At 42.4% G+C, this 12,347-nt stretch overlaps 1 non-coding gene across 1 annotated transcript; it reads right to left on the reverse strand.

Moving 5' to 3' along the window:
- Nucleotides 1–236: 236 nt before the first annotated feature.
- Nucleotides 237–308, reverse strand: TRNAY-AUA (transfer RNA tyrosine (anticodon AUA)). Its single transcript has one exon. It is a non-coding gene; the product is annotated as a tRNA-Tyr (tRNA).
- Between the last annotated feature and the right edge of the window lie 12,039 nt (nucleotides 309–12,347).

Raw genomic sequence — 12,347 nt, forward strand, 5'->3', positions numbered from 1 at the left:
CAGGAAATTTGGAAAACCCAGCAGTGGCTACAGGATGGAAAATGTCAGTTTTCATTCCAATCTCAAAGGAGGGCAGTGCTAAAGAATGCACAAAGTGAAAGAAAGTGAAAGTGAAGTCACTCAGCCAAGTCAAACTCTTTGGGACCCCATGGACTGTAGACTACCAGGATCCTCCATCTATGGCATTTTCCAGGCAAGAATACTAGAGTGGGTTGCCATTCCTTCTCAAGGAGATCTTCCCAGCCCAGGGATTGAACCTGGGTCTCCCGCATTATAGGCAGACACTTTACCATCTGAGCCACCAGGGAAGTCCATTGGCAGGTCAGTATAAACCCCTAACAGGGTTTCTGCCATAAGCCGTATGAGGTCACTGTGGAACTGTGGAACTGCAGAGCAGGGCTCCTCACTTGCTTCGCACAGGACATGTCATTCATTCACACAAGCACACTGTAGAGTTAGTAAAGTACAGCCGAAAGCATGTTCACTAGGAGAACAAAGAACTGGAGCTCCAAGCATCCTTACTTGTCCTGAAGAATCCCAGACAAGCCCCCAAGATGAAAGGTTGCTGCTAAACCACAAAAGATGCCAGCATTCTTGGCCTCTAGAAAAGAATTCAATCCGGGGCCAGTGATGAGGTTTGACTGCTCAGAGCTTTTGTGTAATAAAGTTTTATTAAAGTATAAAAGAGATAAAGTTTCTGATATAGACATCAGAAGGGGGCAGAAAGAATGCTCAAACTACTGCACAACTGCACTCATTTTCCATGCTAATAAGGTAATTCTCAAAGTCTACAAGTTAGTCTTCAGCAGTATATGAACTGAAAACTTTCAGATGTACAAGCAAGGGTTTAGAAAAGGCAGAGAAACCAGAGATCAAATTGACAACATTCGCTGGATCATAGAGAAAGCAAGGAAATTCTAGAAAAACACCTACTTCTGCTTCATTGACTACACTAAAGCCTTTGACTGTGTGTATCATGACAAACTATGGAAATTACTTAGAGATGGGAATACCAGACCACCTGACCTATCTCCTGAGAAACCTATATGTGGGTCAAGAAGCAACAGTTAGAAGTTTACATGCCAGAACTGACTGGTTCAAAATTGGAAAAGGAGTAAGACAAGTCTTTATATTGTCACCCTGTTTATTTAACTTATACTCAGAGTATATCACATGAAATGTCAACTAGATGAATCACAGGCTGGAATCAAGATTGCTGGGAGAAATATAAACAACCTCAGGTATGCAGATGATACCACTCGAATGGCAGAAAGTGAAGAGGAACTAAAAAGCCTCTTGATGAAGGTGAAAGAGAAGAGTGAAAAAGCTGGCTTAAAACACAACATTCAAAAAACTAAGACCATGGCATCCAGTTCCATCACTTCAAGGCAAATAGAAGGGGAAAATGTGGAAACAATGACAGATTTTATTTTAGGGGGCTCCAAAATCACTGTTGATGGTAATTGCAACCATGAAATTAAGAGGATTGCTTCTTGTAAGAAAAGTTATGACAAACATAGACAGCATATTAAAAAGCAGAGACATCACTCTCCCTACAAAGGTCTGTATAATCAAAGCTATGGTTTTTCCAGTAGTCATGTATGGATGTGAGAGCTGGACAATAAAGAAGGCTGAGCACTGAAGAATTGATGTTTTCTAACTGTAGTGCTGAAGAAGACTCTTGAGAGTCCCTTGGACTGCAAGGAGATCAAACCAGCCCATCCTAAAGGAAATCAGTCCTGAATATTCATTGGAAGGACTGATGCTGAAGCTGAAGTTCCCATACTTTTGCCACCTGATGTGAAGAGCTGATTCATTGGAAAATACACTGATGCTGGGAAAGACTGAAGGCAGGATGAGAAGGGATGGCAGAGGATGAGATGGTTGGATGGCATCACCGACTCAATGGACATGTGTTTGAGCAAAGTCCAGGAGATGGTGAAGGACAGGGAAGCCTAGCATGCTGCAATCCATGGGGTTGCAAAGAGTCAGACACAACTGAGCAACTGAACAACTGGAAGACTGTGAAAACTGGAAGCGTGAGTTATAGACAAAGTATATATATTTCTATATTTATAGACACGATTTAGCCACTGAACTATAACAACAACAAAGAAAGATCTGGAATGTTGAGAAATTGGAAATTTTGTTAAGTAGTCAGGATAAGCCTCACTCAGAAAGTGTATTTAAGCAAAGATTTGAAGGAGTTGGTGGGATGAGCCATTAAATATGTAGAGGAAGAACATTTTAAACACAGACAACAGCCAGCTGAAAAGCCTTCAGGTAAAGTGTGATTACTTAACTTAAAGTAGATATGGAGGGATTTCGTGGTAGTATAGTTGGAAGGAGAAGGAAATGGCAGCCCACTGCAGTATTCTTGCCTGGAAAATCCCATGGATGGTGGAGCCTGGTAGGCTACTGTCCATGGGGTCGCAAAGAGTCGGACACGACTGAGCGACTTCATTTTCACTTTCACTTTCCTTTCATAGTTGCATTTCAGAGAAATAACACATCAAATCTTGCAGAAACTTGTAGGTCATGTAAATATTTTGATGTTACGTTGTTGCACTAATCAAGGCAAGAAATTATAGTGGCTTAGAATCAAGTGGTAGGAGTGGGGAAGGCAAAATTTTTCATACTCCCAATCTACTTAGACCACAGAAGCAACAGGATTTCTGGATGGATATAATGGTAAGACTGATTCCAACATTTTTTTTATTTTTTTAATTTATTTTTTTATTAGAGGCTAATTATTTTACAATATTATATTGGTTGGTTTTGCCATACATTGACATGAATCCGCCCCGGGTGTACATGAGTTTTGATTCCAACATTTTAAAATATTTATTTATTTGGCTGTGCCAGGACTTAGTTGGAGCATGTTAGATCTTCAATCTTTGTGCAACATGTGGGATTTTTAGTTGGGGCATGTGGGATCTAGTTCCCTGATCAGGAAATCGAAGCCAGGCCCCCTGCATTGGGAGCACAGAACCACCACGGATTCCCCTGACCCCAATAATTTTAAGTGAGTATCTGGAAGGCTGATGTTGACTGAGATGACAACCAACAGAATTTGATTGACTGAAATGAAATAAGTTCATTTTTTGCATGATTGAAATATAATGTCTATTGGATATCCATTTGTACTTCCAGGTGGACAGTGACAACAGACTCTGGAGCCTAAGTTGGATATCAAAGCTGGGGAGAGAAGAGGGTATAGATGGCATAGAAAGCCACGGTCCTGGATGAGATCACGAAATGAATGAGTGTAGGTAGGAGAAGAAGAGGATAAGGATTCAGTTCTGAGGTTTGTCAATATGGAGAGAACACAAGGAAAGGAGAAGAACAAGTCAAGGACACTGAGCAGCTACAGTTACATGACATCAGGGAAAAACCAGGAAAGTGTTGTCCTGGAACCCAGGTGTGTATGCATCAACTTGACTGGATCACAGGGTATCCAAATATTTGGCTAAACATTATTTCTGGGTATGTCTGCAAGGCTATTTCCAGGTGAAATTAACATCTGAATTTAATTTGGACTGGACTCAGAAAAGAAGTTTGCCCTTCCCAATGTGAGGGCAAACAATGCTGAATACAACAAAAAGGTGGAGGAAGGAAAATCTGGGCCTTTCCTACCTGACTGAATGAACGGGGACATTGATCTTCTACTGTTCTTGGTGCTACAGTTTCTCAGGTCTTCAGACCCTGACTGGAATCTACCTCATTAGTTCTCTTGGTTCTCAGGCCGCTGGAGTTGAAATGAATTAAGCCACCAAGCTTTTCTGGGACTCCAGCTTGCAGACACAAGATTGGGGGATTTCTCTGCCTCCACAACTGCATAAGCCAATTCCTTTAAAGAATCTCTTCCTGTATATATATCCTATTGTTTCCATGTCTCCAGAAAATGCTAAATGATACACCAGGGGAGAAAGTAGTTCCAGGTGGAAGGAGTGATTGACTTGGCCCAAAATAATAGACAGGAAAATTAAGAAGGAACTGTGACATAGCCACTGACTTAGAAATACTGATGTCATTATTACGTTGATTAGAACAGTTTCAGTTCAGGTGAAGATGTCCTCGCTCAATCACAGTGAGATTAACAGAAAATGGAAGGATAGGGAACTGGAGACAGTGAGTGTAGACCCTCACTATGTGAGGTAGGCTACCAAGGGGAGGAAAAATGTCCCCATAGGGAGTAAGAAATAGGGAGGCAAAAAGAAGGTCTTTTTCTGTTTGTTTTTTAAATAATAACAATAAATCAATTTTTATTTTGATAGGAGTAATCTACCAGAGGGAAAGAAAGTGATGCAGATGTTACAAATGCTCTGAGATCATGAACTTCCTTTTCCATTGGGCCAACCTAGAAAATAATTTTCTGCTCCTTGCAACCCAAAGGATTTTCATTAATGGAGTGAACAGTTTCTTCACATGTGTCTTTTCTGTTTTATGTCCACTGAGGTATAATTTTTCATAGTGCTCTCATTCTGGTGTGGATGATAAATTATATGCTCATACTAACTAGTTATGGACATTGGTTCTGAAGCCATAGATTCCAACCCTGGGCCTGCCACTTAACAGTTGACATCTGCAGCAAATTATTTCTGTGCCTCAGTTTCTTCATATGGAAAGAGGAATAACAATGGCATGTATCTCGTGGGGTTTTTCTGAACAAATGAGGTAAAGCACTTTAAAAACATACAAAAGGATGTGCTATATGGTAACTATTTCATAAATATTAGGTGTTATTAAATCTGCATGCTACATGATGCAAAATTCTCCTTTATCGTATAGACTGTACACTGCTTCCTGATCAGTGTTTCCCTTTCACACATGTACCTTAAAGGTAATTGGTCAAAATTCAACTAACAAAGTGAACTTATCCACAGCTCTCTCTTATAGTCAAGGAAGCTGGGAAACTAAGCAGTTAATTAACAAAGAATAGGAATTTTAAAGTAAATGATAATGTATGGACTGTGTCAAGATGCCTGGTCTGATGTGCAATATTTTGCATCAATGTGATTGGGCCACAGAAAGTGCCCAGACAGTAGGTCAACCATTATTGTGAATGTGTCTGTGAGGGAGTTTTAGATAATATCAGCCCTGGAAAAAGTGGACTGAGTAAAGCAGGTTGCCCTCTAATGGGGATGTCCCATACCAAACAGTTGAAAGCCTGAATAGAACAAAAAAGCTGAGCTTCCTTCAAGCAGGAGGGAATCAAGTCTGACTGCTTGAGGTGGAACTGGTCTTTTCCTGCCTGTGGACTTGAACTGAAAAAGCACATCTTCTTGAGGCTCGATCTCAGCACTTTTGGATTAGAACTTACACCACTGGCTCTCCTGGTTCTCAGCCTTTGGACTCAAAAGAACTGTACCATCGGCTCCCCTAGGTCTCCACCTTGCTGAATGCATATCTTGGGGTCTTGTCAGCCTTTATAAATATGTGAGCCAATTCCTAATAAAAAAAAATCTCTTTCTCTCCTCTTTCTCTAAATATCCTATTGGTTCTGTTCCTCTGGAACCCTGACCAATACACTTGTGAAGGCACTAGTCACTGGTGCAAATAAAATTACATGATGACATGATGGAACTCAGTGAAGACCTGCAGTATGATCACAGAATTTACAGATACTCCATCAGGGTCACAAAACAGGGTTTTAATAAATAATTATCTGATGGTTATTAAAGGCTATGGTAGACAGAATCCTAAAACTGGTCTCCCAAGATATCTCACCATAATCCCAGGTACTGTGAATTAGAGGAGGAATCAAATGCACATTTGTGTTATATTTGCATGGCTAATGGGATTTTGCAGTGGTAACTGAGATTATTAAAGCACTGACCTCAAAATTGGGTTATCCTGGATTATCCAAAGGGGCCTAACATAATAACAGCAGTCCTTTAAAAGCAGAGTTTTCCCCGGCTTGCAGCGGAGGAAAGCAAGAGAAATTTGAAGCACAAGGTTTTGACACACATCATTTGCTTGAAGATTGAAGGAACCATAGGATGAGAAAAACAGGCAGCTTCTAGGATCTGAGAGCCGCTTCGACAACACCCTGCAAAGACATAGTTCAGTCCCGCCACCGTAACAGAGAACTTCTGCCAATCACCTGGATGAGCTTAAAAGCTTCTTCTTCCCCAGAGCCTTCGGGTAAGATTCCAGCCCCACTGACACCTTGACTGCAGCCTCGTAAGACCCTAAGCAGACAACTCACTTGATCAGCATGTATTATCTATGGGAACTGGGAAATAATACATATGGGCTGGTTTAAGCTGCCAAATTCGAGGCAATTTGCTGTGCAGCAATCAAAAACTGATCACAGGTATTTAAGTTACTGGTGTATTGAATCTGTTGAGCGTAAGGTAATTCTCTGCATTATCTAATATACTGGGGAGGTTAAGGAATCATTTCTGGCCCAGTGATAATCACACGTACCTCAAAAAGTACCAATTAAAATAAGTATCACCAAAGTCACAGTGCAGAGAACTCTAACTCTAATTGTAGTGAAGACTAACTGCAAAATAGAGGCAAAAACAGGCAGCCTGCAGTGGGACAGCAACATGAGGTCACATGGCTTTCAGATGGGGCCATACTCAACATGAAGGGCTTGGGCGCAGGAGCTGCCCACTCAGTCCCTACCCTTTAAATAAGGCAGAACATTCAGTTCCCAGTTCCTCTTAAGGGCAACAACAGGCAAGCACAGTCAGGGGAACTGCAGGTAGTAGTTCTCAATTAAATTGAAATAAATTATTATTACATTCTTTGAGGCTTTGGAGGCAGACAGACTGGCTCCAAAACTGTGATCTTAGCTAGCTTTCAGAATTCTAATTTATTAACTGTGTGTGAGTGTGTCTGTGTGCTTGTGTGCAGGTAAGATACCTCCTCCATCAAAAGTCCTGACAAATCTTTCCAGACCACTGGGTTTAAGATATGACTGCATGATTCTCTACTCAGAGACCTGGATAAGCTTGCCTAATGGCTCTAATCCCAGTGGCTACCACGGCACGTGGAACATATGCATCTCCAGACTTTTACAGCAGCTCCCTGTACTCAGGAGCCTCTATTACTACTGTTCTGGCGACTTCCTGGATTCAACATCATTGTTGGCCTTTCTAACATCTCAGTTTCTGAAATGTCCTCATGATGGGAGCCTTTGGAAAGCCAAGGCGTTGCAAATAAAAAAATGACGGAAACATAAAAATCATTAAAAAAAATGTAACTGAAGAGATTAATTAGTGAATATAAGGCTGGTATAAAAATATAATAGAAAGGGATGACAGAGGATAAAATGGTTAGATGGCATCACCAACTCGATGGACATGAGTTTGAGCAAGCTCTGGGAGTTGGTGACGGACAGGGAAGCCTGGCGTGCTGCAGTCCACTGGGTCGCAAAGAATCGGACACAATTTAGCAACTGAACTGAACTGATAAGGCTGGTAAAGTGATTATTTAATCGTTCTGTTGAAAATCACAAATATTCAGGACTAAGGAATCGCATCCCCCCGCAAACAGTGGAATTTCCCAATACAGGCGTTAGTGTTCACAGTCACAATATGATCTGACTTCTGGCCCTACTGCCTCTCTTCATTCTCAGCCCTAATCTTTGTCTCCTCTTCCTCTTTTCCCATCTTGCACTGTACATGTACTCCGTGGATACTTCTAATTCAGAAAGTACACTTCTTTTTTGGTTTGTTTTCCTGTGAGATCCTAAGGGCTGGCACCATGGTTGCTTTGCTCTTTGCTTATCATGTAGGACATACACTGCAGGAAACATCTTAGGCATTGCTGAAGGTTTGTTGAATGCGACTCTTTCATATTGAAACTTAAACGCCAAAAACATCCATTCGCAACCTGGGGGTAGTACAGGAGAGGCTTTCTACACAGGTAGCACAGCTGTGGTTTATGAGTATCAGGTGCCACGCAAACTCTTCTAGACACTCAGGAGGTTTTGGAGGACAAGACCTGGCTCTTTTCTCCATGTGCCTCTACACAGTATATGGCACAGATTTTAGCCCACAGTATGGTGAAATGCAACGCTTTCCAGAACTGAGTCATGTATATGCCTTTCCACGTCTGCCACCCCCAAGTATAATGTTATAAGCTTAATACTGTCTGTAAAGGAAAGTACTATTTGTCATGAGAAAGACTCTAAAAATAAACAGAATGATGAGATAGAGAAACAGTATAGAATTTTTCTATTTACATTGGAAACTCTCAAAAACACAAGAATGTCTTCAAAAACATTTTTAAATTGTGGAGATATGCAGACAATGGATTGTGACAGCAGTTCTAAATCCCAGCTCTGCCACGTCCTCACTCTGTGATGAGGAAGGCATCTATCCTCCCGGGCCTTAATTCCCTCATTTGTGACACAAGAATAACGGTACTTATGCTGCAGGGATTTTATGAAAATTGTCAGCGAGTTATGAAAATAGCTGACCTGCAGTAGCCCCCAAAGAGATTCTATCATCTTTTCTGATATGTAGTTAGGAAACAGCAACAAGAGAACTAGGATTCCTTTACAAGAACTCTGGGAATTACACACATCAGAAGATTCATCCAAAGCAACAGCTCAAGGAACCTTCCTGTGAGGTGTAGGCTGGTACTAAAAGCAATCTGATCAACGTTAAAATGAAGTTTAGAAACTAAGAGTCTAATTGGTGTCCTTTGCTAGGAGATCTTCTATTTTATGAAAACTGCTAACAGAACCACTGATTTTCAAATGTGCCCTGAAATAAATACCCGAGAAGAAGATGGGGAAAAAGTTAAGGGGAAGCCATTGTCTGCTAATCTCTAATTCCAGAGAAATGATGCCTGGGTAGAACACACGGTCAGAGCCCCTCTACCATGCTGCTCACCAATGTGCATCGTCCCAGAACAACCAGATTTTACTGAGGTCCTGGAAGACTGTGGCCATTTTCCTGATCCCAATTTTGATTCCAGATCTCACTTGTTGTCTTTATCAAAGGAGCCTGTGAAATGTGCAGAACAGCTTGGTAACCCTGAGAGATCTGTGTTGCTTCTGAGGGAACTGGTCTCGTGGTGCGGTGCTTGGGCCTGTGGGTACACAGCAGCACTGATCAGTAAGATCCTGACCTTCCCTCCTGGGCCAGTTTGAAGTCTTTGTGGAAGGAAAGGGCATCCTGCCAAGAACACGATTCTCACACAAGGAAACTAGCTCTGCAGCAAAGGACCCTCCCCAGCATACACAATCATCAAAAGTCATGAAGAAGTATAAATAACAGTCACTTTGTTCCTTCGCAAGGACTCAAAACAGTCACCTTCCATCTGCCACAGCAGGGGTCAATGTTGAATATACCAACATTTGATCAAAGGAGCTGGGGCGAAATTTCTGGGATGAAGCACTTGTGCAAGTGATATGAGCTGGGATGAAAGCTTTGGAGAGTGGATCAGTGAAAAAAGGAAGGGAACCAAACAGGACTGCTGGGAGCAGATTAAGTCTGTGGAGGGGGGTGTCTGGGTATGCTGTGGGCTTCCCTGGTGGCTCAGTGGTAAAGAACCCACTTGCTAATGCAGGAGATGCGGGTTCAATCCCAGGGCCCGGAAGATGGCCTGGAGAGGAAAACGGCAACCCACTCCAGTATTCTTGCCTGGGAAATCCCATGGACAAGGATTCTAGTGGGCTATAGTCCACTTGGTTGCAAAAGATTCAGACACGACTTAGTGACTAAACAACAACAACAACTGTCTATGCTGGACTCGCTCTGAGTGTTATCACCAGTGAGCCCTATATTGGGCTCTCACTGGGCTGTCTACTGCCAGATCACAGGCGACTCACAGAATGTCCATGGTCTCAATATTCTCCCTTGTGAAATGGGAATGACAATATTACCTCTTGAGGGTTTTTAATAGGATTCAACTACAGAAGATCCATGAAGAGCCTAGCTTGGTGCCGATCTTTGTGTGTACTATTATTTCACAGTAGTCTCAATTTTCGTTCAACTAGTTCATTACCTTCTTTTGCACTCACAATGTCTGAGTATATGATTACCTTTTATTCTCAAAGACATAATTTCATTGAAAGAAAATATGTAAATTACTGCATGTTCCTCACAGGTAAAGCAAAGTCTACTTAGATGACGAAGGCATGAGTTCCAGAAATGCCACCCTAAGTCAGGCTGGGTAGTAAGCCGAGTGCTAGCCTACGAGACTTCCACAGAAAATGACTCAGACATCTGGCCGCACTGACTAGCAGAGTTTGCATGGTGCTGATACGTCCATGGTTCTCACACAGATGGTGCCTACTGGAAGAACTGCCATTTGGAAACAGAATCTTTTCTCTATTAGTGCCACTTTCACAAATTAATTCATTAATTCAGTGAATATTCAGTAGTGTCTCTCCAGCTGTATCAGAAAGTTTGCTGGACAGTGGACTGAAAAAGACCCATGGTTTGCAAAGACAAACACGGCCCTTGCCCTCAAGGGTATCACAATGTACCAACGGAGGCAGATACGTTCAGTACATAAACTGATATCATCTGCGTGACTACAGTGTGCTCTCAGTAATGTTCTGGGCTGGTGGAGATTGACCAGTGAGCAAGAAGAAAGATATCTAAGATCAAGGATCTTGCAGCTGGGAACTATGGGGGAGGACAGAAATAAGTACAAACATAACAAAGAAGTAAAAAACACAGTCTGTTAGGTGATGAGTATGGTAACGAAAGGACAATCTTGGGCAAGATAAAGGGGATGAGAGATAGGGTGGATGGTGGGAAAGGTGTGTGCACTTGCCGATATACAGTGGCCTGGGTGGCCCTCACAGAGAAAGCAGGTGAGAACTGAGCAAGGCCTGCATGGAAGTGAAGAAGTCAGCCAGGCAGATGTGGGTGAGGAGCATGCAGGCAAAGGGAAGAGCTGGAACAAAGGCCCTGAGGAGGGCGCCTAGCTGACATGACCCAGAAACTGCAGAGCCCAGCTGACCTGGAGCTGAGTGACTGAAGGGAGGCTGCTGGGGGTACAGTCAGAGAGGAGACAGGGTCAGATCCTATAGGACCTCAAGCACCTCTCTTAGTGATTAGCATTTGACTCTAGAGACAGCACTAGCAAGGGTTTGGGTGCTGAATTTAGGTCGGTAGAGAGGACAGTATCGGTGAAAAACAGGGACACTGCAGTCAGGGAACCAGAGGGAGTGACCAAAGCAGCAGGAGGAATCAAGGAGTGCTCGCGGCCTCCTTGAGAGAGCGGAAACACTCACCTGACTTGACTCCATTGACCTCTGTGCTCACACCCTTGATTGTTCACACGTGTGCTGTTACTCACAAAATCACAAACTTAGAAGTCTTGTTTTTATCCCCATGGTTCATTGATTAATCAAAGAGAAAGACTGGGGAGGCACTGTTTTGCTCTAATCACTTGGTGTTTGAGAAGTTTCTACTGAATGACCTGCTATAGCCCCTCTCTGCGCTTGAGGGAAATAGAGATAATGCAAGGAACACGATGAAGCCTCCCCACATGAAAAGCCACGTATGGAGTTGCCTGTGTTCACTCATCTCTCATTTTATATTTGGAATAAACAATTATTAGGTGTAATGAGAACCATCCTTCATGATCCAAATAGCCTTTGTCACACTCTTTCATTCAATCAATATATTTTGAATCCCTGCTGGATGCCAAGTTCAGGTCACTGTGCTGACTCGGGGAACAGGTATGGATCTGGCTGGCCCCTACCTTTACATTTTTTTCAAACAGGCAGACAGATCATCACAGCGCTCCCTGATTAAAACCATGACAGAATTCAAGTCAAGGGAGCCTGGCAAAAAGGAGGAGGGTAATTTAATCGCAGTATAACAGATGAGTGAGTAATGGTTAGGAAAGCCTTTGCGGCAGGGAGAAATTAAAGAGGTAGGTACTTTCATTATCCCCATTTTACAGATGAGAACTATCAAGGTCCAAGATATTCACTGATTTAAGACTATACAGCTAGTGAGAGAGCGAGATTAAAATTCTAGGGCATATGGTTAACAAAACACCAATTTTCCCCACTCATTGACTACTACTAAAATCACATTCCCTGACTCTGCTTCCCTTTAATACATCTAGAAATCCTCACAGGTATGGGTGGTAACTGTCCTGAAAGTTGAGATCGGCTGTGAATACCATAACGCTCTGAGAAGGTCTGAAATTGTCTCCATCTGAGCTGACATCTGTTCTGGAGAACTCCTCCCTCTTAGAACTGCATTCCACTTAAATTTAATCACAAAAGAGCCAACTCGAGGTTCCATGCCCATCTCACCAAGAAAGGTGCCCAACTGTGCAGGATCACGTTTCTAATCTTGCTCTCACTTTCCAATCTGCCTGCTCCTTCCTAACTCAGAGAAAGTGCAGAAATA

This window comes from Moschus berezovskii, chromosome X, assembly GCF_049115385.1.
Source record: "Moschus berezovskii isolate FMDL1 chromosome X, NW_MosBer_1.0, whole genome shotgun sequence".
Classification (NCBI taxonomy): domain Eukaryota; kingdom Metazoa; phylum Chordata; class Mammalia; order Artiodactyla; family Moschidae; genus Moschus; species Moschus berezovskii.